We start from the raw sequence: 26,156 nt of genomic DNA on the forward strand, positions 1-26,156 counted from the left end.
AGAAAGAACATGGGAAGGATATGAGCCAGTCAGGGTACAGTGTAGCAATGATTAAACACACAACTTTCCTCTAGTTCTTAAATGCTTCCTCCCGCCTCAGCCCCACTATCATGATCCCAATTCTACCTTACAAATCTGGCCACACCATAGGATGTAAACTGGTACAGATAGGAACTGGAAACACAGGGAATCCAGGATAGATGAATCCCTCAGGACCAGTGGGGAGAGTGACAATACTGGAGGGTGGAGGGAGGGTGGGGTGGAAAAGGGGAACCAATCACAAGGATCTATATATAACCCCCTCCCTGGGGGACAGACAACAGAAAAATGGGTGAAGGAAGACATCAGACAGTGTAAGACATGGCAAAATAATAAGAATTTATAAATTATCAAGGGTTCATGAGGGAGGGGGGTAAGGAGGGAGTGGGAAAATTTAGGAGCCGATACCAAGGTCTCAAGTAAAAAAAATGTTTTGAGAATGATATGGCAACAAATGTACAAATGTACTTGATACAATGGTTGTATGTATGGATTGTGTTAAGAGTTGTACAAGCCCCCAATAAAATGATATTTTTAAAGGACATCATGTACAAAGAAAGGAAAAGGTAATTTTTTTAAAAAGGAAAGAAAATATTAAAATGGATGTCAGAAGAAACTCTCAAACATGTTCTTGAACATAGAGTAGCTAAAACCAATCTCAGACATAAAAGAACTGAGCAAAATATTAGAAAGGGCAGCTTAATAAGAAAAGTAAAATATTATAACAATAAGCACAAAGACCTAGAGGTAGCTAACCCAACAAGAAGAATATGCTGAACATTCATGAACCTGGAAGAACCGAAAGGAAAACGCATCTAGGGTTAAACAGCATTGAACAATTCTATGGGCAAAATATTGAGCAATCAGGAAGAATGTTTTTAAAGTGGGAGTAATACACAGGCACTCTATTAAAAGGACTTAGTGAACATTCACAGTTTCAAGAGGTAGCACATGACCAAGAACCAATTGTATTAAAGTAAGAAGTTAAAATTATACTGCAGGCATTGACAAAATACAAGGCTCCCTGAATTATTGGAATCCAATTTGAATAATGTCAATATCTTGCCTTCTGTCTTTCTAAAAAACTTCAACATGGAGACTCATTTATCAAATATCCTTCTAATAAGTTGCCTCTAATGATTCTGCTTGGAGTCCTTGAGTGGCAGAAATGGTTAAGTACTCAACATTAACTAAAAGAAATGAACACAAGTCCTTGAGAGCCTAAATATGACCTTGACTATATCCCACTTTTATTTAGAAAACATCTCAGTAATAACAGAAGACCTGACAAGTTATGGAATAAAGGTCATTAAAAAGACAGGAAATCAAGAAAAGACCAAAAGTGGATGTCAGAAAAGACTATGAAACTTGTTTTTGAAAGTGCAATAGCTAAAGTGAGTGGAAGAAATGATGAAATAAAAGAGCTGAATAGAAGATTTCAAACGGCAGCCAAAGAAGAAAAAGTAAGGCATTAAATGAAACATGCATTGATCTGAATTAGAAAGCCAAAAGGGAAGAATGTGCTCAGCATATCTCAAGCTGAAATAAATGAAGAAAAAAATTCAAGCCTCAAGTTTCAATATTAAAGGACTCCATGGGCAAAATATTGAGTTATGCAAGAAGCCTCAAAAGAAGATATAGCAAATACACAGAATCACTCTACCAAAAATAATTGGTCATTGTTCAGCTATTTCAAGAGGTAGCATATGATCAAGAAGCAATGGTATTGAAAGAAGAATTCTGAGCTGTGCTGAAGGCAGTTTTAGGAAACAAGGCTTCAGGAACTGATAGCGTAGCAACGGAAGTGTTTTAACAAGCTGGTGAAGCACTCCCTCATCTGTGCCCTTGTGGAGTGACACTGCATAGCTTAAAGTCACCATGCGCATTCATTCTAAAGCTGAGCAGTTAATCTGGGAAGCTGACTTATCTGAAGAAGAAGGAGGCATCAAGATCGGAAGCAGCTGCAACTCTGGCGAGCATGGCACGAGTTCCTTATGGGGCCTGCAGGTCCTGCTTATGTAAGACCCAGAATGAAAGTAGCCAGCTTTCTGAGCTGCCCTTGTTGCCCTCTGTACTTGGTGTGCTGTTATCATGGCATCTGCCAGCACTGGACTGGTAACTTAAAGAAGATGAAAAATTGAGCTAAAGTAGACTTTCAGAAAAGCAATCTGGAAAAGAAAACAGGAAGTTCAACTAGTTGCTTACTCTTGTTTCTGTAGATTCCTTGTAACATAAGATCCCTGACACTGGAAACAAAGAGGAAGAAGCAGTAGTTGGAAAATGTGGCCATGGTGATAGAAATGAAGCTGGAGATCACATGATAGAATTTGGCAAAACAAATGGCTTCGTTGTAAATAAATATTTTTTCAACAACACAAAAAGCAACTAACTATACACTTATACTTCTCCAGATGGAATACACAGAAATCAAATTGACTACATCTAAGGGAAGAAACGATGGAGAAGCTCATTATCAGCACATAAAATGAGGCCAGGGCTGACTGGAAGAGACCATCAATTGCTCATGTGCAAATTCAGGTTGAAGCTGAAGAAAATGTAAACAAGTTTACTGGAGGCAAAATATGACCTTGAGTCTACTCACTTGAAATTTGAGAGCATCTCAAGAAAAGATGTGATACATTGAATACCAGCAACAGAAGACCTGATGAGCTGTGGGATAACATCAAGAACATCATCCACAAAGAAAGCAAAAGGAAATAAAAGATCAAAGTGAATGTCAAAAGAGAGTCTAAAGCTTGCTTTTAGTCATAGAGTAGCTAAGGCAGATGGAAGAAATGATGAAATAGAAGAGCTGAACAGAACATTTCAAGGGGCAGCTCAAGAAGACAAAGTGAAATATAATGAAATGTGCAAATACCTATAGTTAGAAAACCAAAAGGAAGAACGTGCTCAGCATATCTTAAATTGAAAGAACTCAAGAAAAATTCAAGCTTTGAGTTAAAATATTGAAAGATTATATGGACAAAATATTGAACTATTCTGGAAGCACCAGAAGAAAACAGAAACCCAATCACTGTACCAAAAAGAATTTATTGATATTCAGCCATTTCATGGAATAATGTATGAGCAAGAACCAGTGGTACTGAAGGCAGAATACCACGATGCACTGAAGGCACTAGTCTAAAACTAGGCTCCAGAAATTGATGGAATACCAAGTGAAAAGTTTCAACAAGATGATAAAGCCCTAGAAATACTCACTGTCTATGTCAAGAAATTTAGAAGACAGCCACTTGGCCCACTGATTAGAATAGACACATATTTGCATGCATTCCAAAGAGAGGTGACCCAATTAAAAATGAAAATTTTGGTTTTTGGTAGTTTTATTGATATAAAATTCGTATACACTGCCATAGTTAAGTTGCTTTTTAAAAGAATTCTATAAAGCTTATCACAATCAGTTCTGGTGTTTCCTCCCCATTTCTGCATTGTTTGCTCCCTAATTCCCCTCTCCCTACCCCACCCCATCCCCAGTAAAAACCATTGCATCAGTTATTGTCTCTATGCATCCACTCCTTCTGTGCTTCACACTTGGGGGAGACCTAACAGAAACAATACCAAAAAAAAAAAAAAAAAAGCAAAGCAATTGGAGGAAGTCTCATTAACAACTTGTGATATGCAAATGATGCAACTTGTTTGCTGAAAGTGAGAAATATTTGAAGCACTTGGTGAAAATCAAGGACTGCAGCCTTTAGATTGGAGTACAATTCAATGTAAAGAAAATAAAAAATTCGCACAATTTGACCAATAAACAACATGATTGAGATAGTTAAGGTTTATTATGTCAACCTGGCCATTAAACATGTGGGATTAACTGAAGAGTGGAGAGAGATAAATGGCTCAGTGAGCCTTGCTTTTCTAGTTCTTAGGTTTCTTGCTTTTTGATGGTCAGACCAGGGTGCAGCTGCCTTAGCTGGTTCCCTGCTTCAGCTGGCAAGGCTCACTTTCTGCAAGATATCCCTGAGGAGAAGCCACGTGGACCTACCCCGATGCAGCCCTGGGTGCTGGAGCAGCTGTGTGGAGATCCCAGCCAGCGCTGAGATGCTTACATGCTCACATATTCGGCTTTCCTCCTCCAGTTGGCATCATAGTGTGTGTTTTGTGAGATGGAGGAGGACTTTGTAGATCGATCGGACATATGGGCTAATGTTGGACTTATGGTCTTGGACAGCACTGGGTTGGGATGCTTTCTTAATGTACATTTACCCTTTATATAAAAATCTATCTTATACATATGAGTTTCTATGGATTTGTTTCCCTAGTTCACCCAGACTAACACAATGATGATAAACAGAGAAAGACTAAAGCTGTGAGATGTTTCATTTTACTTGGACCCACAATCAATGCTCAAGAAGGCAGCAGAAATCAATGACCTTTTTCATTGGGCAGATCTGCTATACAAGACCTCTTTAAAGTATTGAAAAGCAAGAATGTCACTTTGAAAACTAAGTGTACCTAGACCAGGCCATAATATTTTCAATCCCTTCATATGCATATTAAAGCTAGACAATGAATAAGCAAGACCAAGGAATAATCGATGCATGGATTACAGTGGTGCTGAAGTATATTGACGGTACCATGGACTACAAAGCCTAAAACCAAAGTCACTGCCATTGAATCGATTCCAACTTAGAGTGACCCTATAGGACAGAATAAAATTGCCCCTTTGGGTTTCTGAGGCTATACACTACCTCTTGGGTTTCCAAGGCTTTATGGGAGCAGAAAGCCTCATCTTTCTCCCAAGTAGCTGCTGGTGGTTTCAAATGGATGATCTTGTAGTTAGTAGTCCAGTGCTTCCAGGGCTCCTTCTGGACTACCAAATGAAGGGCTAAATCTGTCTTGGAATAAGTATAGCCAGAATGTTCCTTAGAAGTGAGAATGACAAGGTTGTTATCATCTTGGATAACATCCAATCTGTTATTGGAGAGGCAAGCTCCTGGAACAGAACGTCATGCTTGGTAAAGTAGAGGGACAGTGAAAAAGAAAAAACTTCTCAACAAATGGGCCACCGTAGCTGCAACAGTGAACGCAAACACAGTAATTGTCAGGATGGCACTAGACCAGGCAGTGTCTCTTTCTGTTGAACATAGGTTTACTATGCATCAGAACTTGCCTGATGGCACCTAACAGCAACAACAACATCCCACTGTCCCAAAAACTCTTTATTAATATCCCCATTTTTAAAGAAAGCGATCAGCCTTTATTAATATCACCATTTTCTTTATTAATCACTCCATTTTTAAAGAAAGTTACCATTCTTCAATAATTTGGGCTAAAAAATCTTACTCCAAGCTTTTACTCCTTATGACATTCTCAATCTTAAGATACCGTATATACTCAAGTATGAGCCGACCCAAATATCAGCTGAGGCACCTAATTTGACCACAAAAACTGCATAAAAATGTGCTGAAAACTCAGCTTATACACAGAGTTTATCGTGTCTCATTTTCTAATCATTTCACATTTATTCGTTTTTTCGTATCCTGTCTTCTATACCTTAGCCTATTGTCTTCTCAAAACAAAACTTATATTGCACTAAAAAGAATTTGATGTGTGCATAAGCAAATGTGGCGAAGAAAGCAGATGGTGCCCGGCTATCAAAAGATATAGTGTCAGGAGGACAGTCAAGGGAGATGGAGGAAAGAGCTAGGAGTCAAGGGGCATTTATGGAGGTCTAGACAAAGACATGTACATGCAAATATATATAGGAGGATGGGGAAATAGATCTATGTGTCTGTATTTATAGGCTTAGTATTAAGGTGGCAGAAGGACCTTGGGCCTCTACTCAAGCACTCCCTCAATGCATGAATACTTTCTTTTATTAAATTTGCACTCTATGGCCAGTGCAAGAGCTTCCGGTGGCTGCACGTGGCGGCGGGAGTGGCTCCCCACCGCGTCGTGTTGAGTTCGAGCACATTCTGTACTTGGTCTAATCCAGCACCATGGCCTCGCGGTACGACCGAGCAATCACTGTCTTCTCCCCTGTCGGACACCTTTTCCAAGTGGAATATGCGCATGAAGCGGTGAAAAAAGGCTCCACAGCAGTTGGAATTCGAGGCACCAATATAGTTGTACTCAGAGTAGAAAAAAAATCTGTTGCCAAGCTTCAAGATGAAAGAACTGTAAGGAAAATCTGTGCCCTTGATGACCATTTCTGCATGGCTTTTGCAGGACTCACAGCTGACACCCGAGTAGTGATCAACAGAGCCCGCGTGGAGTGCCAGAGCCATAAGCTTACAGTGTAGGACCCCGTCACTGTGGAGTACATAACTCGCTTCATAGCAACTCTAAAGCAGAAATATACTCAGAGCAATGGACAAAGACCTTTTGGTATTTCTGCCTTAATTGTAGGTTTTGGTGATGATGGTATCCGACGGTTATATCAGACAGATCCCTCTGATACCCATCATGCTTGGAAGATGTTTAGTGCCAAAGAAATTGAATTAAAGGTAACTGAAATAGAAAAGGAAAAAGAAGAAGCAGAGAAGAAGTCAAAGAAGATTGTCTAATTTTTTAGGAAGAACACTGAGAGTCCTTACTGTTTTGTCATACCATTCAGAATTATTTGATGACATTTTAAAAGGGCTAAGTTAATTTATAGCATTGAATTTGGTAGTTATGGGGTATTCTGAGACTGCCATATTTATGGCTGTGATAAAACCATTGCATAAACAAATACATATTAATATGAAGCTTTTCTTTGAAAGGATAGTAAAACATATTTTAATTTAAAAATGAGTAATTTAATAAAATTAAAATGTTGAATTTTAGTCAGAGTTTTCTGTGTACATTTTTCCCTGTAAGTTGCATATAATTTTACTTATTGAAGGCCTAATTCAAATAGGCAATAAAAGTGTGATAAGAATTTGTCAAGGCATTTGAATAGGGTGTTCTCTGAACAGGAGAGAAATCACTACATGTATTAGTTTAGATGTCTATTTTTTCTTAAGAATGTTCAGTACATTAGAGTTGTTCACTACACTTTCCATATGTGCTTACTATGTTCTTGGTGTTGCTTACTGTGTTCTTAGTATATATGTTCTTGGTGATTCCTGCTCACAGAGAAGAAAGCATGTGCTTAATGCCTGTAAGGAGATTACATTTTGGAAAATAAAGGCTATGAATAGTCACAAAAAAATTTGCACTCTGTGATGCTCACTCTCCCGACACAACTGCTGAAGCCAAAGCGGGTGAACAAGTAAATGTGGTGAAGAAAGCTGATGGTGCCCAGATATCAAAAGAGATAGTGACTGGGGTCTTAAAGGCTTGAAGATAAACAAGCGGCCATCTAGCTCAGAAGCAACAAAGTCCACATGGAAGAACACACCAGCCTGTGTGATCACGTGGTCCCAAAGGGATCAGTTATCAGGCATCAAAGAACAAAAAAACCATATAATTGGCTGCACACCTCCATGATAGGATCGCTGAAGACAAATGGGTGCATAAGCAAATGTGGTGAAGAAAGCTGATGGTGCCTGGCTGGAAAAAGAGATAGTGTCTGGGGTCTTTAAGGCTTGAAAGTGAACAAGCGGCCATCTAGCTCAGAAGCAAAAAAGCCCATATGGAAGAAGCACACCAGCCTGTGTGATCACGAGGTGTCAAAGGGACCAAGTATAAGGCATCATGCAAATATATATATATATATATATATGTGTGTGTGTGTGTGTGTGTGTGTGTGTGTGTGTGTGTGTGTGTGTGTATACCATAGTGAATGAAGGGGCAAGTGCAGAGTGGAGACCCAGGGCCCAAGTGTCAGCCACTGGAGATCCCCTCATAGAGGGGTTTAGGAGAAGAGATGGGTCAGTCAGGGTGCGATGTAGTACCGATGAAGAATACAGCTTTCCCCCAGATCCTGGATGCTTCCTCCCCCCAACTACCATAATCCGAATTCTACCTTGCAGGACTGGATAGGGCAGAGGTTGTACACTGGTGCATATGGGAGCTGGAGGCACAGGGAATCCAGGGTGGACGATACCTTCAGGACCAGGGGTGTGAGGGGCAATGCTGGGAGAGTGGAGGGTGAGTGGGTTGGAAAGGGGGAACTGATTACAAGGATCCACATGTGACCTCCTCCCAGGGAGATGGATGGAGGGAAGGGAGACTCCGGATAGGGAAAGATATGACAAAATAACAATCTATAAATTATCAAGGGCTCATGAGGGAGGGGGGAGCGGGGAGGAAGGGGGAAAAAAAAGAGGACCTGATGCAAAGGGCTTAAGTGGAGAGCAAATGCTTTGAAAATGATTAGGGCAAAGAATGTACAGATGTGCTTTATACAACTGATGTATGTGTATATATGGATTGAGATGAGAGTTGTATGAGCCCCTAATAAAATGTAAAAAAAGAAAAAATATATATAGTGTCTGGGGTCTTAAAAGCTTGAAGGTAAACAAGTGGCCATATAGCTCAGAAGCAGCAAAGCCCAATGACAGAAGCACACTAGCCTATGTGACCAGGAGGTGTCCGAAGGGATCAGGTATCAAATCATATCATTGTGAATGAGGGAGAGTGCAGATTGGGGACCCAAAGCCTATCTGTAGGCAACTGGACATCCTCTTACAGAAGGGTTGTGGGGAGGAGATGAGCCAGTCAGGTGCAGTGTAGCAACGATGAAACATACAACTTTCCTCAAGTTTTTAAAAAACTTCCTCCCTCCCCCCTCCACTATCATGATCCCAATTCTACCTTACAAGACTGGCTAGACCAGAGGATGTACACTGGTACTGATAGGAACCGGAAACAGGGAATCCAGGACAGATGATCCCTTCAGGACCAGTGGTGAGAGTGACGATACCTGGAGGGTGGAGGGAAGGTGGGGTAGAAAGAGGGAACCGATTATAAGGATCTACATATAACCTCCTCCCTGAGGGACGGACAACAGAAAAGTGGGTGAAGGGAGACTTCGGACAGTGTAAGACAAGACAAAGTAATAATTTATAAATTATCAAGGGTTAATGAGGGAGGGGAAAAGGGGAGGGAAGGGAAAATATTAGCTGATACCAAGGGCATAAGTAGAAAGCACATGTTTTGAGAATGATGAGGGTAACAAATGTACAAATGTGCCTGACATACAATGGATATATGTATGGATTGTGATAAGAGTTGTACAAGCCCCCAATAAAATTATTTTTTAAAATAATTTGAATATGACTTAGTTTAATATTTTCAGTATGTTGGAAGTACTTGGACCTTATAATTCACTTAAATCAAATTTGGAGTGACTGAGACTGAGGACGTTATATGGATTGGCAAGAAATGGGGAAAAGCTCATCCAGAAGTGATAAGTAGGTATCCTAGCAGGTGGAGCTAAAAGAAACATAGAGAACAAAACATTCTGACATGTAGAGATGAGCAAAGTAGATAATCTTTTAAGAATCCGCAAGACCTCAATAGCGGAGATGAAGGAAGTGAGGAGGCATGACAGAACACCCTTTTTCTGTGAGACCTCACAAAGGAAAACGTCTAAAGAATGTTAGATGCCTTGTAGGTTTTTAAGTTGTTTCATGAAAAAACATAAGTGGAGCTCCAATGCCTACGACCATAGTACCTTTCACCCCACAAATATAATTAAGAGTTATGGCTGTCAAAAGCACTGGTCGATAAATCAAAAGTTTCATTGACTTAACAATTACTGACAACTTACAAATCAAGGTACACATCATTATATTGGGAATATAGTAGTGTACTAAAACAAAAGAAATCAGACAAAAACTCCCTCACCTCAAAGAGCATACGTTCTATTGATGGGAAATGAAGAATAAACAAAATGAAGAGGTATAAAATCTGTGCATTATTATGTCAGATGGGGATAAGTGCTTTGATGTGAAAAAGCAGTAAGACAAAGGAATCAAATGTGGAGTCTGGAGGTTGTAAAATATGTAGGATGATCAGGTAAAGCCTCATTTAAGCAAAGAACATTGACTAAAGGCTGAAAGGAGAAAAGAGAACCCCCAGGAGAAAGAGTGCCACCTACAGAGACCTTGAGATGGAAGCACGCCTGAGTCACACAAAGATCAGTCAACACCAGCACTGTGACTGGTGGAGTGAAAACCCAAATGCCTCCAGACTCACTGCCATGAAGTCCATGTTGACTCACTAATGACTGCCCAGTGGATTTCCAAGATGTACATATTTATGGGAGTAGAAAGCCCAGTCTTTCTCCTGCAGAGCTACTGGTGGTTTCAAACTGACAACCTGAGGATAGCAACCCAACTCGAAACTATTACGCCACCAGAGAGTGAGAAAGAGCATAAATACCAGTCAGAGCCCATGGGCCATTGAAGGGTCTCTGCTTTTAGTCTGTAGGAGAGGGAAGGTTATAGAAGGGTTTGAGCCCAGAAAACATGATTGGCTTCTAATTGGGAAGACTCCTTCTGGCTGCTGTATTGGCAATAGAATGACAAAGGATGAGGGCAGATGAAAAGAGAGAAATTAGGAAGGTGAGAGATGATGTTCACTTGGGCCAGAATTGGGTAGAAATGGTGAGAAGCAGTCCAATGAGATTTACTAGATCATAGATGTGAGTGGAGGAATCAGCTTCCTAATAAATTGGTTTTGGTCTGTTTGTTTTTTAAAGCTTGTGTATTCTCAATATTTTATTAGAAATAACTTGAAGCATTTTCCAAAGTAGACAGAATAATATATCATTCTCAGCTTTAATAACTGTCAAGCCATGATAATCTTATTTCCATTTTCCCCTTCCTATAGTAAAGCTTAGGAGCCCTGATGGTGTAGTGGTTACGTGTTTGGCTGCAATCCAACTGGTCGGCAGTTTGAAACCAGCAGCAGCCCATCGGAAGAAAGACTGGCTATCTACTCCTGTAAATAGTTACAGTCTTGAAAACCAACAAGGGGATTGCTTAAGGTGAGCACAGGGTGACAGGCAACCCCAGATGAGTGCAGAAAGCCCCCCTTCCCCACCATCCTTCTGCTGACCCCAGGCCCCATGCACATTAGGACCTGAAGAGCTAGTCAAAGATAAATCAAATCTCTGTACTTAGCAAAGTACTTCTGCTATGTCCCATTCTCTAATGAGAATTTCTGAAATTTGTTGTAGCCTTATGGGGCCAGAGACACATGTGCAATTGGACATTGTCTGAACAGATATTAAGTGACATACACCTGTATAGATTTCCCGTTTGCCCCTTGAGCCCCTTTGTGTTAGTCAGGGTTGAATTGTGAAACAAATCCAGAGAAATAAATAAATATATATATATATGAAAGAACTTTATATCTAAGCGTAATCATATATTAAGGGAATCCAGGGTGGATGATACCTTCAGGACCAAGGGTGTGAGGGACGATGCTGGGAGAGTGGAGAGTGAGTGGGTTGGAAAGGGGGAACTGATTACAAGGATCCACATGTGACCTCTTCCCTGGGAGAGGGACAGCAGAGAAGGGGGGAAGGGAGACTCCGTACAGGGCAAGATATGACAAAATAACGATGTATAAATTACCAAGGGCACATGAGGGAGGGGAAAAAAAAAAGAGGACCTGATGCAAGGGGCTTAAGTGGAGAGCAAATGACTTGAGAATGATTGGGGCAGGGAATGTATGGATGTGCTTTATATAATTGATGTATGTATATGTATGGATGGTGATAAGAGTTGTATGAGTCCCTAATAAAATGTAAAAAAAGAAAAGAGGAGAAAAAAATGATTAGGGCAAAGACTGTACAGATGTGCTTTATACAATTGATGTATGTATATGTATGAACTGTGATAAGAATTGTATGAGCCCCAATAAATTGTTTAAAAAAAAAAGAAAAGAAAACAGCCCAGATCAAGTCCATAAGTTTGATATTAGCCCATATGGTCCAATATTAGCCCATGAATTCCTCTTCAGACTGACAAAGCCCATGCCTTGATGCCAAATATAAGAAGATCACAGGCCAGTGGGTGAAAAGTCTTGTGTATCCGGTGGTGGTGGAAGCATCTCAGCACTCTGGCTACCATTAGCTTGGCTCCATCTGGCTTGTCCACTGGAAGGTGAAGCAAAGAGAGTGTGTCCCGCCTCCAGGGAGGAAGAAAAAGTTCCCAGAATCCTCATGAGAAAGGCCATGCCCACAAGGAGGGATCAATTAGGCTGTGACCTGATTGACAGGCTAGACTCTACCCCTTCATTCTTATTTATCAAGTTGACATGAAATTGTGTAACTACCACACCCTCTCTTTTTTTGTAAAAATGGCTTAACCCCAAATCTATCTTGATATCTCAGTCTTGACTGATTGCCTGAATCTAGATTATATTGATTCTGTCTCCAGATATAGTTAACCTATTTCCTGTCCTCTGCATGCCCTTTAAATTACTTATTGGATCTAGAGATGTGTTCTGATCTGAGTTTAATGTTTTGGGCAAAACTAGATTATATTGATTCTATCTCCAGATATAGTTAGCCTATCTCCTGTCCTCTGAATGCCCTTTAAATTACTTATTGGATCTAGAGATGTGTTCTGATCTGAGGTTAATGTTTTGGGAAAAACTACTTTATTTTATGATATGTTCCGATATGTTCCTTAGCATGAGATACGTCATGTTTAGTTGTCTCTGTTTTAGTGATTTTAGCAGTTATTGATGTCCAGTGGCTAGAGCCACTCGTTCATTTGTAGTAAAAAAAATGCCAATATTTCAATTTGATCATCTCTTCAAGGATCCCTGGTGGTATAGCAGGCTATATATTGGGGTGCAAGGTCAGCAGGTAGAATCCCCAGTCACTCTGTGGGAGAAAGATGAGGCTTTCTGCTCCTGTAAAGATTTAAAGCCTCAAAACCCCGAAGGGGCAGTTTTGTTCTATAGAATAGAGTTGCTCTTATGGAATAGACTCAATGGCAGTGAGTTTGATTTCATTTAGACCACTCTTCATCTTCCTTTGGACAAGATCCTATTTGATAGCTTCCTTACTATCTAGTATGACCAAATATTTCAGGTTCATTTTCTCTGTTGTTTTGATCTCAATTTAGAATCACCCATATTCCCAAGGAATTTTTGAATAGGTAAAAGTATTTGGAGAATACAATCTGGGGCCTAGGGGTGTGTATTGCTACTGGGTTGGCCATTATTTCTAAGCGTTGACAATGAACAGAGCTTGGAAGTATCATGATTTCATCACTTCGTATTGTAATTCGAGACTAAGGTATTTTTAAATGAATCTCTTCTGTCTTACATATCTCCTCCTTCTCACCTAGCTAAGAATAATAGAAGATCACAATGTATAGATGAAGAAACTGAGCCTCGAAGAGTTTGATTCATTTACCATTAAATAGCAGAGCCAGGATTCAAACATAGATCTGTGTGAATCCAAAGTTTTTGCTTAAAATCATCTATTTTAAAATTCACCTTGGCATAGCTCTTTTGCTACAAGGCATAGCATTTTTAATAGAACTGACAGGCCGAGGAATCAATTCAAGTAGCATATTGAGCACCCAGTTTTATGTAAAGTTCTGCTCCTTTGTATGATTGGTGTCCTTCATAAATCTTGTCAACTCTCTATTTTAAATTTATTCACAGTTCATCCATTTCTCTCTATCCCTGATCCGGCCACCACCATTCTAAGATTATTGTAGCAGCCTCACTGGTCTCCTGACTTCTACCCTTGGTCCTTGCGGTCTGTTCTTTACACTTTAGCCAGAAACACCAAACTAAAAAACGAAACTCACTGTCATCGAGTCCATTCTGACCCGTGCAGACCCTATAGGCCCCTATAGGACAGGCCCCTATAGGACAGGGTAGCACTGCCCTTGTGGGCTTCCGAGAATATCATTCTTTACAGGGCTGGAAAGCCTCGTATTTTTTCTGAGGCGCGCCTGGTGGCTTCAAGCTGCTGACCTCGTGGTTTGTAGCCCAACATGTAACCAGCAGAGCTTTCACTCCTCTGCTCCAAACCCTCAAAGGGTTTTCCATCTCAGAGTAAATGCCCAAGTGTTTCCTGTAGCCCGTAAAACTGTATGTATTTTGAACCCCCGTATAGTTTTATGACTTTGTTTCGACGCTTGCCCTTGTTTTCTTGGCATAAGCCACTTTGTTCCTTTAACAGATGAAAAATGTTCTGGTCTTGAAGTTTTTGCCTTTGCACCTCCTTCTACCAGAATGCTATTCCAATAACTATCTCCATGTTCACCCCTCCCTTTCATTAAGTCTTTACAATGAAACCAGAACAGGTAAATCGATAGAGACAGTGACTGGATTAATAACTACCTAGGTGCATCACCAGGGAGGTGGTGGGGAAATGACAACAATATCGACCAGGAAGAGTATGTTCTAAAATTGATTATAGTAATGATTACACAACTCTTCTTAATGAGATTGAACTATTAAATTATAGGTGATAGGTGAATTATATGCCAATAAAACTTTTTTAAAGATAAAAGCAAAAAACAAAAAAAAAACTTTAAAAGCGTCATAGTCTCAGTGAACCCTTCCCAGGCTCCTTTGTCTAGTAACCCCCTCACCTTCAAATCTGCGTTTCTTACTTATTTTAATTCTGCCCCTAACACTATCTAAAAAACAATACAAGGGACCTAAAGAGTTCATGGAAACTTTGGACTAAAAAGAATGGAAATTTTCCATGAACTTTGTGAAATTCCCTCATATAAAATATATTTTTTATCTTGCTTATTGTCTACAACCCCATTGAGCATATAAACTCCAAGAGGTGAGAGAATTTTCTTCCACTTGTGTGTTTTATTCATGACTTTATCCCCATTGCCCACTATTGGTGCTCAAACATTTTATTGAATAAATGAGCATATTGTAAAGCAGCAGTTCTTAGCCTGTGGGTTATGACCTCTTTGGGGGGTCGAAGGACCCTTTCACAGGCGTCACCTAAGACCATCGGAAAACACATATTTCCGATGGTCTTAGGAACTGAGACACCGCTCCTCTATCCGTCTCCAGGCCAGTGAGCCCACATTCAGATATGCCCACCTAAGAGTACCCAGCGTGAAGACTGTTAGCCATGCTGCACCATGCTTCAAGACAGTATTTCATTTATTTGTCATTAGAAATAAATATTTCACAATATATAATTACATGTTTTTGTGATTAATCACTATGCTTTAATTATGTTCCATTTGTAACAATGAAAATACATCCTGCATATCAGATATTTACATTATGATTCAGAACAGTAGCAAAATTACAGTTATGAAGTAGCAATGAAAATAATTTGATGGTTGGGGGTCACCACCACATGAGGAACTGTATGAAAGTGTCGTGGCATTAGAAAGGTTGAGAACCACTTCTAAAGTTTTAATTTTTGTCAGTTCTCCTAGGTTGTCCATTATTTCTTACATTATGCATATATCCTATTTAAAAAGCATTGGATATTCTAGTTGTCTAATATTAGAATAGTTTTCAAAGTAAAAATTAGCTGCGCTTTGCTCTTTTTGTCTTGTACAATCCCCCTACTGTAGCCCCAAGGTCTCCTAGCTGCTCTTCCCAAACTGTTCCCTCTCTTGGGACTAGTCGTTTCTCTTCCTTTCTTCCCCCACCCCTCACAGACCCTCGCTTGCTGGGAGCTGCCTCTCCTTGGAAAGAGAGTCAGTGCAACCTAGTGGAGAGCAGAGGCCTGAACATTTGCATCTCCAGGATGTTTGTATTGACAAATGGCAGTCAGCTATTGACATTTATGTCCCTTGGTGATACTTCAATTGGCTTATCTTTGCTGGTCAAATGCCTTAATTGTTCTGGCCTTTAATTTAGTCAAAGTTGGAGCTGGAGCAGAGGGGAAAGAGAAGGAGCGAGTCTAACAAAACATCAAGCTTGAGCTGGGGGCTGGAGGCGCCTGGCAACGATCAGCCTGTCATAATGTTATGATTTGTTCATTTTTATACCATTTATTAGCCTTTACTTGTTGTGCCATTTGGCCTCCAGGGCAGATAAAGTGCTGTCTAATTTGGTAGGTTTGCTTCTGTCAGAGCAGCTCGACAGGGAAGGTGTTAGCTGCAGTGACAAATAATCAATAGCTGTCGTTGTCATGAGGAACGTGAGCAGTCGGGCCTTTCATCTGGAGGATTAGAGGTCTAATTGGATTGAGAATAGGGAGGGTGGGCTGTTGGGTAACCCTGCCAGCCTTGTGAAGCTGTCAGATGTCGGCCTTATTCATGGTGAAGGGAATAAGGAACTGTGTGCTCGCAGAATTGAGGAGGAAGGTGTATGAAAGCCCGATTTTATACAAAGGAGTAGATCTTGAAGTCAACACAGCTAACACATGCTCCCATTTTTATTTCATTAGACTTCTCTTTGAATAATAAATCTATGTGATTTTACATGATCTAGTCGAGCATTGATGTAACACACATGCATACACACAATCCAGACTATTTCTTTTTGTCTTTGGTAATGTTAGAAGGTAAACCACTTAAATAAAGATTCAAAATGAAACTGTAGGGGAGAAATTGCATGAATTGTCATCTCATTGTCAGAATTAGCAAGTGATAAGCACTTTAATACTATTATCAGTATAACATAAGTGTGGCATTAAGTTAAAGGGATCGATGAGTTAGTAATGTGTGTTTATTCCACAGTTATTTTCCCCACTCACTTATAAATGTTGTTCTGTACAAAACAAAATATTTCATTTCTTCCTGCATGAACTAGCCATGGCTAAGTCACTTTTTCAAAAGAATGCCTGAGGAAAGAAAAGTGACCTTTAGGAAAATAGAACAGATAGTATGCCTGGACTTAAATAATGCCAATAGTACCGTATCTTTTCCATTGTGCTCACTTGAGCTGTAATGCTCTTTGGAGTGTGAGATGGAGAACGCATTCAGGGAAAGTGGTACACTGACTTATTCTCAAATGTGCCATCTCTTCAAAGCCAAGTTATTAATTAACTCTAATTGCCATGAAATTCTATAGAGCCAATTTAATAATGATGAGTATTACAGTGTAAAATTTTATAGTTTCCTTCTATAAACACTGTGTACCAATGTAGTTCAGTGCATTGTTCTAGTCCAGAGGAGTGCTGGGCTCCCCATGGGGACACTACCCTCCTCAGCACAGCTCAGTGCACCCGCCTCTCCGCCAGAGAAGGATGAGGATTTACAGCTCCAGACCCACAGAGGCAATCCTACTGGGCCGTGCAGAGTTGCCCTGAGTCAGAATAGACTCAAGAGTTTTTTGAGTGTAGCTACTGTGGGCATTTTTAAGAATCCTTGGTGACCCTGTGGATTTAGCATTTGGCTGCTAACTGTAAGATTGGCAATTCAAACGCACCAGCTGTACTGAAAGAGAAAGATGAGACGGTCTGCTCCTGTATCAATTTGCTGCCGCAAAAACCCCAGGGAGCAGTTCTACTCTGGTCTTGAACTGCTGTGAGTCAGAATCCGCTTGATGGCAGGAGCTTTGGTTTGGGTTTTGAGAGCCTTTTGGCGGGGGGTGGGGTGCAGAATATGGTGTTTATTTTATTTTTCCATTTTATTGAGGACTGTTACAGCTCTTGTTAAAAACCATACATCAATTGTATCCAACATATTCGTACGTATATTCCATCATTCTTTTGTAGACATTTACTTTCCATTGAGCCCTTGAGATCAGCTCCTCCTTTTTTCCCTCCTTCCTCCCCTCTCCCAACCCTCGTGGCCCCTGAAAAATTGTAGATTGTTGATTATTTTCAAATCTCACTTTGACCACCATCTCCCTTCCCCTCTGGTTTCTGCGTTCTTCCCCCTGACTGGGGATGTGTGGCTATGTACTATTCGTTGTGATCAGTGCCCCTTCCCTCCCCACCCCACCCCCCCACTTCCTCCTACCCTTTCGGTATCTCTATTCCCATCCCTACCCACTTCTCCGATATATTTAGTTCAAAGGACAAGTATGGGCCATGGGAATCTCAGTCTCTGCGACCAGAATAACTAGAGGCTTGGTGCCTGGCTACCACTACTAACCACTCTGGAAGAGATTTACATTAAAAGGTTCTAGATCAGTGGTTCTCAACCTTCCTAATGCCGCCACCCATTAATACAGTTCCTCATGTTGTGGTGACCCCCCCCCCAACCATAAAGTTATTTTCATTGTTACTTCATAACTATAATTTTGCTACTGTTATGAAGTTTTCTCCATATAATCCAGCAATCCCACTACAAGGTGTATATCCTAGATAAATAACAGTCGTGACACAAATGCACAACCCAACCCTATTACAATAGCAAAAAGATAGAAGCAACCTAAATGCTCATCAAAGGATGAGTGGATAAGCAAATCATAGCACATATACACAGTGGAATACTATGCAGCATTCAAGAATAATGATGAATCTGAGTTACACTTCATAACGTGGATAAACCTACAGGACATTATGCTGAGTAAAATTACTCAATCACAAAAAGACAAATACTGAATGAGACACTTGTATAAAAGGCCAAGAAAATATCTATACACAGAAAGAAACATTCTTTGACATTTACCAAGAATGGGAGGGAATGGATGGTAAATAACCAGAAGGTAGACACATATAAACTTGAGCAAAGGTAGATGCGTATGAACCTAAGCACAAAATGATAGAGGCAAAGGACAACACCAGAAGGAGCACAAGCACAAGCGAATACTATGACATGCATAATAGTGCTATGCAATGCCGTTATCCTGAAATAATAGCACTTACAGCCGTGGGTGCATTGATAGACATGCTGAACAGGGGGGGAGAGTAAATGGGACCACTCCATGGAACATACATGGATCTGAAAGAGGATATTTCTACATCTGTATTTTCATAGGCTGCAAATATATCCATGACTATAGTAGAGCATGCAGGGGGCAAAGTATAAAAACTGCATAGCCATAGCCACTCATCTTTATGGCGTGTGTCTCTGGTCTGGGAGATCAGGACCATAATCTTAGGGAACATCAAGTTCAACTGGCACAACATAGTCCACAAAGACAGTGCTGTCTTCTTCTTAGTTTTGTAACAACTGGGGTCTTGTGAGCAGCCACCTCAGGTTTAATTATTGGTCTCGCAAATGTCTGGAGCAAAGAAAAATGAAAAAAAATCAAAGACACAAAGAAACAGTCCAAAGAACTAATGGACCACGTGAACCTCATCTTGACCCTGAGACCCAAATGCTGTCCAGCTGTCACTGCTGACCACTCTGAAAGAAGTCATAATAGGAGGTCCTGGATAGAGGGTAAGAAAAATGTGGAGAAAACCTCAAAATCATTTTAGTTTAATCCAGGTTCAGTGGCCTGGTAAAAACTGATGAAACACCTGACACTTTGACTATTAGAAACCTTGTAGGCCTGGTACTGCATCATCCCTTGCCTCAACTTTCAGATGGCAAACAGGTCTACCAGGTGAACAATAACATCAGGGAGGTCTGCACTATATAGATGAATCAGCCATACAAGATCAAATGGACAAAATTTGCCCAGGGATAAAGCTCAGAAGCAGGAAGAGAGGAGAATATATGTCTGTGTGTGTTATTAGAGAATCTCAGAATCTCATGATAATTGGACTTTCTAGAGCCACTGAAGTTCAATGACTCCCCGAAACTATAACTGTGAAGAACTCTTTAAAACCTGGAACTAAAAGCGTGCGCAAAAGTCAAATTTAAATCAGATTATAGTTTAGTCTAATTTGAAAAGAATTTATTTAAACATAATTTTAAAATTATCATAGAACTTCAAAATTACATTCTATTAAAGACTAATCTACATGTGATCAGATTGACAACAGCAACTTGAAAGGATAAATGAGAAGCTAACAACAATGAGTTTGTGTTAATGATAATGAATTTTTTGGAAAAGGATGTAAAGAAAGGTGGCGTAACGTAAAGGTCGTGACCAATGTTGTCGAATTGTACATGTATAAACGGTTAAAGTGGTGTGTGTGTGTTTTTTATGGGTATTTCCACAAAATATGGCTGTGATTTTAGTGGAAAGCTCAAGGTGTTTTCCCGTTCCTCTGTCAATACTGTGCTCAAATTCTAAATCCTGTCTTCAGTGGAGAAGCTGAAATCTGTGGTTGCTTTTTCAGCCTTCTCTTGATTCCTTGCTGCAGACTGCTTAGAGCCCTGGTAGCTTCTGCTTATGTGTTGGGCTGAAACTGCTCTTGTAAAAAGTGATAGGCTGAGACTCTAACGTGGGTAGCTCTACCCTGTCCTAAAGGGTGCTTACAAATCAGCTTCGACTTGATGGCAGTGAGTAATTTTTTGAGTCTTTACCATGTGTGTGCAGTTCAGGAATTAACCAAGGATTTTAGGAGAGTCTATATGCATATTTGGGGCTTCCTTTTAAATCTCTCTTTTTCTTTTGCTCTCACTTTATAATTTTTTTAATTTTTAAAATAATTTCATGGGGTGCTCTTACAACTTATCACAATTCATGCATACATACCCTGTGTCCAGCACATTTGTAAATCTCTCTTTTTCATATCCATTATTTTTACCATATTAATTAAGTCTACCAAATTTTTTTAACATTTTATTAGGGACTCACAATTCTTATCACAATCCATACATACATCAATTGTGTAAAGCACATCTGTACATTCTTCTTTGCCCTCATCATTTTCAAAGCATTTGCTCTCCACTTAAGCCCTTTGCATCAGGTCCTCTTTTTGCCCCCTCCCTCCCCACTCCCCTCTCCCTCATGAGCCCTTGATAATTTATAAACTATTATTTTGTCATATCTTGCCCTGTCCAAGTCTACCAAATTTTTAAATCTAAAACCTATCATGTCCTACAAGTCTTTCTAATTTCAGTCACTCTATCCAAGATCTTTTAAGGCGATCCTTTTTAGAACACTTGCTAATGGTAGTTGGGCACTATCTAAACTAAAACTTACCTTGTTTTTCTGCTCTTAGGGTTGTGGAGACTAACGTTTGCATGGTCCATTAGTCTGTTGGACAAATTATTGCCATATGCCTTTTAATTTCAATCTTACTTTTTTCCATTAGATGGGAAGAGACCGTAGATAGTTGCTCGTGAGCTTTTAAGATCCCAGTTGCGAGTCATCAAAGTAGGGCTTCGAATGTTTTCTTTGTGAGCTATGCCAAGTGATCTTGGTGTCCCCTAAGACTATGGCCATTATCCCCCAAGCCTGATGATTCATTCTCTCAAGGCGTTTGCTTGTGTCTAAGAAGCTTTCATAACTTTGCTTCCGCTGCAGCCATATTTCATTTATTCATTTAACAAATAGTTGACAAACGAATGCAGCTGCAAGGTTGGTTCACTACATAGACTTAACTGGTAAGGAGACATCAAACTCAAGTGGATTTAGACAATGTATTCCTTAGGGCATAGCCGGCAGCCGGAGTTTCGTGTTCAAAGTTTTCCTTGCCCACGAGTCCCAAGGGGTAAAGTGAAAGCACTTCCAGGTAGATACTTCACCAAGAGTGAGTTGGTGCAGCAGCGGAGGGAAAGCGAGCTTAGACGGCCCCCAATCTTACAGTGACCTGTGAGCAACCGCCAAAGGAGACTTTATCCTTATCGTCCTGCTCTGGGAATAAATCAATCCTCTGACCTGCCGGTGAACACCATCTCTTCCTTCCCAATCTGCTTGCGATGCAGACACTTTTGAAAAGCATCTGGGTTACTTGATTCGTGGAAACATTGTGTGGAACAGCCACCAAATAGGTACCCGAAGAAAGCATACTTCCTTATATGACATTTTGAAAGTGATCTCTCTCAGAAGTATCAGAAATATGTCCATCGAGTTCCCAACTCTCCTATCTCTCCATCGTTTTTTCCTCTACAAGGGGAAAAAAATCTGTCAACCAGAGACTGTTTGCAGGCCTGACTTTCCACAACAGTTTTGAAATCTTTCATTACACAGCATGTTATAGGCCAAGAATGAGAATTACTGTAGTTAGTCTAAGACGAGCATGCCTTTACCCAAAACTGGAAAAACTATGATCTAAAAATGCATTATCTGTTTATAATTTGCAGTCATTTACTTTGAAAAGCAATCCAAGGGAATCGAATTAGAGGAGGAAGAGACCAAGATATATACCACAACCGGCGTATAACCACAGTTAGACTATCGGTTTTGACTCATAGAAACCCTATATAGGATTGCCAAGGCTATAAATCTTCGCTGGAGCACATAGCCTCGTTTCTCCTGCTGAGTGAGTTGGCGAGTTTGAACCACCAACCTTACAATTAGTAATGCTTGCCCAATAGTTCCACTAGGGCTATAATCAATATCTGACTGCAAATGCTTCTAAGGTAAATTAAAGAGACTGAGCATATAAGAGGGCTTCAAAAGTTCATGGAAAATCAAAACTAAAAGGTAATAGAATCTTCCCATGAACTTTTCCCCATGTGTACTGGAGCAAGTCATTAATCTTACAAGCCAGTATTAGTGTGCGGAGTGTCCCTGATAAGCCGTAAGTGTGTCAAAGGTCCGGAGATAGGAACTATGACAAGCCGAGCTTTGGTGGAATGCTCCAGTTTCCATTTTCCTTCCTCCGGTGTGTTTGGAGGCAGTTATAGTTTCACTTCTTGGCGAAGCTATAAGTGGGTTCTGAACATACTGCTGCCGTCACAACGGTGCCTTTGCATTGTTTAGTCAGTTCTTAAAGCCTAGCTAGAGTGCTTTCGTTTATTTTGTATTATTCTTTGCCTTAAAATCCTTCCTGCCAAAATACTTAAAATCGCGTATGTTTCCTTTTGAGCCTACTGATTACGTGGAAGACCTGAAATTTCAAGTGACTCCTAAAGAAATGCCAAGCTTAAACAAGGAGCTGGAGGAGGCAGGGTCTCTGCAGCGGGACTAGAGTGAGCAAAGATTGCAAAGCAGAAAACAGGCACGACAGTTTCTAAAACATTGAGGAAGCTAAGCTGAGGACAGAAAAGAATGAGAGATGGGTGGGAGTTACCTATCATACCTTTTTGTTGTTGTTTTTGTTTAACTTCAATCCTTTCCACTTGTCTTTTCCTGCTCTACTTTGTTTCATTTTCCTCTTCCTCCTCTGAGCTTCATCTCCCATATTACATGCGATGGTTTAAACATTCCACTGTCATACAACAGCAGCCATCAACTTTCATGGCCTTCAGAAACAAAGATGTTGCTGCGCCTCTTTTCTGGGAATATCCCAAGAACACTGATTCCAAGAAGTGTGGGTCTGCAGAGTCATTCTTGGGCTTGGCTCTATTACTGAGCAGACTCATTCATAAATTTCATCTCTTTGGATGAACCAGATTTATCGTAGGTTGCCATAAGTCCTCCTCCGATGTGCTTGACTGCACGTCATAAAGCTCCGAGCTTTATAACCCTGTGTACTGCCACCTGATTCTAACCAGAGCAATAGCTCTTATCCATTTGCAAAAGGGAGTGAAGGATGGGAAGGGAATTTGAGCTGGTGTGATGTGTTGGGCTCCAAGAGTGAATGCGAGCATGTTGCAGACAATAAGATAGATCCCCCATAGCGATGCACAAATTATATTTTCTAAGATGTAAAACATCAAGCCCAGTATACGTGTGATGTTTAGCATCTCTGGCGTTATATGAGCCTTTGCTAAACACTTAGCAGTCACTTTTGGTAAAGAAAGTTGAAAGGCAGCTTGGCTGGGAAGAATCACTGCTTCAGGTGGACTCAGCAGTTTGCTTTCTGATATTCATTGTCAGTGTTTTGTATAGCTCATTATCTAGTAGCTTGACTTTTTGCTGCTGTTGTTTTTTAAAACTTCAGTCTCAAGCAGCCTTCTTCTTGGCCTTGTTAAACTTCTTCCTTGAGTATATTTTCCAAAGTTGATTCAAGAAAAAAAATGAGGTTAGGTATTAAACAACTCTATTCAAGGGAGCAAAAAGTGATCCAAAATTAGTGGCAAGGAGGGTGTGAGAGATCTGGTAGAGATTCAGCAAGGGCAATGTAACCAAGATAAATTACTGAAACCCAAATGAAGGCTGAGCATGATAGTGGAACAAGAGGAAAGTAAAAGTAAATAGTGGAAAGAACTAGGAGGCAAAGGGTATTTATAGGATGGTGGAGAAATATATCTATGTGCATATATTTATAAGTTTAGAATTAAGGCAGCAGATGGACATTGGACCTCCACTCAAGTACTTACTCAATGTAATAAAACTTTGTTCTATTAAATTGGCATTCCATGATGCACACCTTCCCAACATGATCTCTGAAAACAAATGTGTGCATAAGCAAATGTGTTGAAGAAAGGTGATGATGTCTGGCTATCAAAAGATATAGCATCTGGGGTCTTAAAGACTTGCAGGTAAACAAGCAGCCGTCTAGCTCAGAAGCAACAAAGTCTACATGGAAGAAGCACACCAGCCTGTGTGGCCACGAGGTGGTATCAGGCATCAAAGAACAAAAAATCATATCAGTGGGTGCACACCTTCCTGATATGATCACTGAAGACAAATGTATATAAGCAAATGTGGTGAAGAAAGCTGATGATGCCTAGCTATCAAAAGATATAGCATCTGGGGTCTTAAAGGATTGAAGATAAACAAGTGGCCATCTAGCTCAGAAGCATCAAAGCCCACATGGAAGAAGCACACCAGCCTGTGTGACCACGAGGTGTTGAAGGGATCAGGTACCAGGCATCAAAGAACAAAAAATAATATCATTGTAAATGAGGGTCAGTGCAGAGTGGAAACCCAAAGCCTATCTGTAGACAACTGGACACTCCCTTATAGAAGGGTTGTGGAGAGGAGCTGAGCCTGTCAGGATGCAGGGTATCAACAATGAAACATACAACTTTCCTCTAGTTCTTAAATGCTTCCTCCCCCCACTATCATGATCCCAATTCTACCTTACAAATCCGGCTAGACCAGAGGATGTACATTGGTACAGACAGGAACTAGAAACACAGGGAATTCAGGACAGATGATTCCTTCAGGACCAGTGGTGAGAATGGTGATACCTGAAGGGTGGAGGGAAGGTGAGGTAGAAAGGGGGAACCAATTACAAGGATCTACATATAACCTCCTCCCTGGGGGATAGACAATAGAAAAGTGGGTGAAGGGAGATGTTGGACAGTGTAAAATGTGACAAAATAATAATTTATAAATTATCAAAGGTTCATGAGGAAGAGGGGAGCGGGAGGGAGGGGAAAAATGAGGAGCTGATATCAAGGGCTCAAGTAGAAAGCAAATGTTTTGAGAATGATGATGGAAACAAATGTACAAATGTGCTTGACACAATGGATGTATGTATGGATTGTGGTAAGAATTGTATGAGCCCCCAATAAAATGATATTTTTAAGAAAAAAATCTATTTTCTTAATTTTTAAATTACATTAATAAAAGCTTAACAGAACCTTGAAAAGAATTGTGTAGCATGTCCCAACTTTTTTTGGTTTCCTAGAATACTTCCAGGAAGTGCTGTGTGGAAATGAGTCACAAGGTCAGATATATTTGGGAAATACTGCATGCTCATATTGGGAAATTCACAATGCACATTAATATCTTTTTTAAACATTTTATTGGGGATTCATACAACTCTTATCACAATCCATACATATACATACATCAATTGTATAAAGCACATCTGTACATTCTTTGCCCTCATCATTTTCAAAGCATTTGCTCTCCACTTAAGCCCTTTGCATCAAGTCCTCTTTTTTTCCCCTCCCTCCCCGCTCCCCCATCCCTCATGAGCCCTTGATAATTTATAAATTATTTTGTCATATCTTGCCCTTTCCGGCGTCTCCCTTCACCCCCTTTTCTGTTGTCCATCCCCCAGGGAGGAGGTCACATGTAGATCCTTGTAATCGGTTCCCTCTTTCCAACCCACTCTCCCCTCTACCCTCCCAGTAACACCCTCACACTACTGGTCCTGAAGGTATCATCGCCCTGGTTTCCCTGTGCCTCCAGCTTCTATCTGCACGCACATTAATATCTTAAAGGTTCTGAAAAGTCACACCATAAAAGAAAAATTTATTTTTAATACAGAATTGTTCATAAAGATTTGAGTTCAACACTTCTTTTTTAACATAAACGCAATAGCATCTTAAGAAGCTGGCAATCTGTAAAACACTTCGGTAAATGTTGTTAGGTGCCATTGTGTCAGACACAACTTAGTGCTCAAAGTAACCACCGTGCCTTCAGCACTTGAGGAGACCTTGTGCAGCAGACTTACCCAGTGCAGCGCGCCCTTTGATCTCTTGACTGCTTCGTCCACGAGCACTGATTGTGGACCC

At 40.4% G+C, this 26,156-nt stretch overlaps 1 protein-coding gene and 1 pseudogene across 5 annotated transcripts in view; both read left to right on the top strand.

Moving 5' to 3' along the window:
• Positions 1 to 26,156, top strand: part of INVS (inversin) — a 144,542-nt gene that overhangs the window by 39,421 nt on the left and 78,965 nt on the right. The gene's annotated exons all lie outside the window — the stretch shown is intronic.
• LOC142459066 (proteasome subunit alpha type-7-like) lies at positions 6,000 to 7,336 on the top strand (annotated as a pseudogene).

The sequence above is a fragment of the Tenrec ecaudatus genome, chromosome 10 (assembly GCF_050624435.1).
Source record: "Tenrec ecaudatus isolate mTenEca1 chromosome 10, mTenEca1.hap1, whole genome shotgun sequence".
NCBI classification, from domain to species: domain Eukaryota; kingdom Metazoa; phylum Chordata; class Mammalia; order Afrosoricida; family Tenrecidae; genus Tenrec; species Tenrec ecaudatus.